Below are 4,817 nucleotides of genomic sequence, written 5' to 3'. Positions count from 1 at the left end.
CGGGTCAGGAGAGGTCTGCCGCGCCATGTGGTCACCTCCGGGGCAGGCGGGAATTGAACTCATGCAGAAGTGGTTTCAGCTTCTTAGTGTTGTGCTTTAACCCTCTGCACCACCAGGGAGGGCCAGTCATATGATTCTTTTAAAAATTAAATCAGTGTTACTTCACATTTATTTTTAATTATTCTTTACTACAGGTAAATTTTTAGGTTGGCAGGAATTATTTTCTTCTTCCAAGCTTTATGATGTAATTTCATCTTTTTTGGCTTCCATTATTTCTAAAAGATCCTTTGAAGGTAACATGTCTATTTTCCTTAGTTATTTTCAATATTTCCCCATCAATTTTAGTAAAATATGTGGTTGCCCTAAATCATCTCTAAAACTGAGCAAAGAGTCAGGAAAACTATAAAACTTGCAAGCTGACCATGGACCTGAGGCATAAAGCAGGCAAGGTAGACGGATCAAAATGGGGGAGGGAAGAGCATCTATTTTACTTAGTCTATTGACTTACATGCTAATCTCTCTCAGAAACACCCTCACAGACACACCCAGAAATAAAGTTTGATCAGATATCTGAGCCCTGTTATCCAGTCAATTTGGCACATAAAATAAAACAGTATATGTACACTGTTTTAATTTTACCCCTGCTCTTCCAACCTAGCCCTTCCTCTGATGTTGTGTCTCTCCTGTCATTTCACCTGAGAGCAGGTGTGTTCACTTTTCAGTTTTCCACTGTGTCTGTTTATACTTAGTACTGTGAGATCAGTAGAGAAACTCCTGAACAACTCTTTTGTACAGGTGGGGTTTTGCTTTGGGTTTTTGCCTAGTTTCTTGGAGTCCAGCCCTAATCATGCACAAACTAAAAGGCAGACAAGTTAGAAGAGACTGAGTCTATGGATTCTAAGGTTCACTTTCTTTGTAGTTCCATTCTGTGATCTGTAAAATCCTTATTGAACTGTTCTGTTGTTTTATGTATGGACTCTGCACCCAGTTGGCCCTGGAAAAAACCCTTAGTAGGAAATCTCCTTTAAAGATGGAACATAAATGACCATTTTACTGAACTTTGGGTTAATCGACATTCTTTTATACTTTCCCCACAAAAGCATGTGTCACTGAACTTCATGCTGTTTAATCTTTCATATTTTACATTAATAGAAATGCAAAGCTTGTATTCTTCTGTGACTTGTCTTTTTCTAACAACAATGTGCTTATTTGGTTCATCCATGTTAAAATATGCAGCTATTTGTTCATTTCTCAGTGCTGTATACTATTCCATTGCATGACTGTTTTATGATGCCTTCACCCAATCTGTTATTGCTAACTATTTGCATATTTTCCTTTGACAACAGTGCTGCAATGAACATGGAGTACCTGAACAAGTGTTTCTCTGGGGACTACATCATTTAAAAACTTTAAAAATATATGTTCATTATATCATCCTTTGATTTTGTGCAATGTATGGTTTCCCCATGAAATTCTCACCACCAATTCACCCGTGCACCATCACCGTAGTCCCTTGTGCTCTTCCCACCGCTAGGGACTGGACCTTGACATATAATTGCTACATCATCAGGTCATCTTCAACTTTGTTGTTTTCTAAAGTGGTTGAAGATGGTTACAACAGACCTAATAGTTTCCTTCTTTCAATGTGCTTTGGACAGAGCTTTTCTTATCAAGCAGTAGGATCTGTTGTTTTCATCTCTGGAATATGAGGTTGTGCTGTTCTTTGCCCAAGAGACCACAATGCAAGTCTCACTAGACCAGAGCACTTCTGCTCTCTTGGAAACTCCCACAACCACGTGCCCTGCCCAGGATAGTCTGAGTAGATGTGACTCTATGCAGAAAGAGAAGAACCATCCAAACTAAACCAACCCCACTGTATTTTCTTATCATTTGAACAAATTACTAAAAACTTAGTGATCAAAAACAATGTAAATTTATTACCTTACAGTTAGTGGAGTAAAATCAAGGTGTTAGCAAAGCTCTATTCCCTTCTAGATACTCCAGGAGAGAATAGTCACTTTTTCCTTTCTACCTTCTAAATGCCATCCACATTCCTTAGCTGGGGGCCCTTTTCCCATTTTCAAAACCAGTAGCATAGCATCTTCAAATCTCTTTCCCTTTCTCTGAACTTGCTTCCTCAAACATCTCTTTCTCTCATTGTCTTGCCTCCCTTTTTTCCTACAAGAAATTCTGTGACTGTGTAAATCAACTAGGAGATCCAGGACAACCCTCTTTCAGGGTCCTTTGCTTGGTCACAGCTGCAGTGTCTTCCATTTCTTAATCTGGATCCTCACTCATTTTCCTTTTACGTTGAGCATGTATGTGTAAGAGTAGCTTTTCCTCTAAATTGTGCTGGTTTATCACAAATTTGGATACTTATCATTTTATTATCAAATGTTTTCTCATTTCCATTATTATTAGTCTCTAATCTAGGAATTACATAGAATTACAGTTTTTCAATTTCCAAGCATATATTGAGCATCTATTTGTTATTTATTTCTAATTTAATTGCATGGACTCAGATACTACAGTCTGCATAGGAGTTAAGCCTATGAAATTTTCTTAAACATTTCCTTACAGGATAGCATCAGTCCATTTCCTTGATAATGCCAGGCATGCTTAAATATGCTATGTATTCTTTAAGTGTTAAGTGCCATATTTTAAATTTATCCATTATTTTTGCTCAAAATCTCTATCCTTATTAATTCTGTCTACCTGATCTGTCAATTAAGAGGTGATACCTGGCCCTCCCTGGTGATGCAGCGGGTTAAAGCACTGCACTAAGAAGCTTAAGCCACTTCCGCATGAGTTCGATTCCCGCCTGCCCTGGAGGAGATCCACATGGCGTGGCAGACCTCTCCTGACCCGCCCGCTGCTTCCCTCAGCAGTGTACTTCATTGATCTGCCTGTTCTGCTCCCCACTCTGTCTCTGGTGAATCCTCTCACCCTCCAAATCTATGGCCTGTACCCCAGTTCTATATGAATAAATAAATAAATCTTTAAAAAAAAAGAAAAAGAGGTGATGCCTTAAAAATCTTCTTTATAAGGGTTGATTTGTTAATATTCCTCCTAATTTTGTCAGTGCTTGCTTTATGAATCTTATCAGTGTTCAACCTTTATGAATGCTAACAATCACAAACATTATTGTGTGTGTTAATGTCCGATCTTCCTGGTATCTTGGAGCTTAAGTCATTATGTAGTGAATTCTTTACTCTGGTGATGATTTTTGCTTTAAATTCAACTTTGCTGGATACTGTCCCAGTTACCACCTAGACTCATAGCTCACCCCAAACCCCAGCAAAGACCTCAGAGCCATGGGCATGCAGAAAAACTTTGCCCGGGAAATCTTAGACTCCAGGGGAACCCCAACGTGAAGGTGGACAAGCACACCACCCTTCCAGCAGTTTGTGAGCAGGTATGTTCAGTGAGATTCCATGAGATCTATGATACTCTGTAACTAAGAGGTTGAGATAACTCTCACTATCTTGTGAAAGGAGTACTGAAGTCTGTAGATCACTCAACACTAGATCCTGCTCTGCTGGAAAAGAAACTAAGTATGTAGATCAAGAAAAAGTTAATGGAGGATAAGTCCAGTGCCATCCTGGGTGTGTCCCCTGGCTGTGTGCAGAACTGGAACAGCCAAGAAGGGAGTCCCCTGCTGCAGGGACCTCTAATCTATAAGGACCTCGGTCCTTCTCTTCAATGGGATCCGTGTGGACTCCCATGCTGGAAACTAGCCAACTAGTTCTGCCTCTGGGGGCCAGTTTTCAAAGAAGCCACGCACATGGGCACCAAGGTCTACCATCACCTGCAGGGAGTCATCAAGGCCAAGTCAGAGAAGGATGCCACCACTGTGGGTAATGAGGGAGGCTTCACGCCCACCTCCCTAGGGAACATTGAGGTCTTGGAAATGCCATCCTGGTGGCTGGTTACCCAGACAAGATGGTGTTTGGTATGGATGTGGCGGTTTCTGTGTTCTTTATGCGAAGTACAGCCTTGACTCTAAATCTCCTAATGACCCCATACAGCACATCATTGGAGAGAGTTGTACAAGAGCTTCACCAAGAACCATCCTGTGTTTTCCACTGAGTACCCCTTTGACCAGGATGACTGGGCTACTTGGACGTCAGTCCTCTCAAGTTTCAACATCCAGATTCTGGGGGATGACCTCATAGTCACCAACCCCAAGGAGATAGCCTAGACCATTGAGAAGAAGGCTTGCAACTACCAGCTGCTGAAGGTTTACCAGATTGACTTGGTGACCTAATCCATCCAGGCCTGCAAACTGGCTCAGTCTAAAGGGGGTGAGGGGATGGAGGTGTGGCAGGGTGGTGCTGGTACCTTCTGCCATTCAGAGCATCTTGCCAAATGTAACCAACCTATCTGGATTGAGGAGGTTCCCAGGAACAAAGCTGTTTTTGCTGGATACAAGTTCTGTAACCCAAAGGCTAACAGAGAAGCTGGAACCTACCGAAAAGATCAGATCTTTAAGCCCTTCTTTCTGAAATAAACACTGGTGTCAACCAAAAAACCACCAAACTACACTGTCTGCTTTATTAACTTACATTTGATGAATATTTGTTTTTTGTCTTCTTACTCCCAGCCATTCCTTGTTCTTTGTTACAGGTGATAACTTAAAATCATAAATGTGTGCTTGTAAAGAAAACTGATATTTGTCTTTCCATCATAAAATTTTAGTCTATTTAAATTTATTGTGTTAGTATAGCTAAGTTTGTTTGGATTCTATCACACTTGCTATTTGTCCTGACAGTTCAATGTACTGTTTCCTGTCTTGTCTTTTTTGAGATGCTTTCGTT

At 40.7% G+C, this 4,817-nt stretch overlaps 1 pseudogene; it reads left to right on the top strand.

Annotated features, from left to right (window-relative positions):
• The first annotated feature begins 3,723 nt into the window (after nt 1-3,723).
• Nucleotides 3,724-4,510, top strand: LOC101634969 (annotated as a pseudogene).
• Nucleotides 4,511-4,817: the final 307 nt, after the last annotated feature.

The sequence above is a fragment of the Condylura cristata genome, unplaced genomic scaffold (assembly GCF_000260355.1).
Source record: "Condylura cristata isolate star-nosed mole 26May11 unplaced genomic scaffold, ConCri1.0 scaffold00002, whole genome shotgun sequence".
Lineage (NCBI taxonomy): Eukaryota > Metazoa > Chordata > Mammalia > Eulipotyphla > Talpidae > Condylura > Condylura cristata.
Note: the sequence above shows the minus strand (reverse complement) of the source record. Positions and strands in the feature narration are given on the sequence as shown.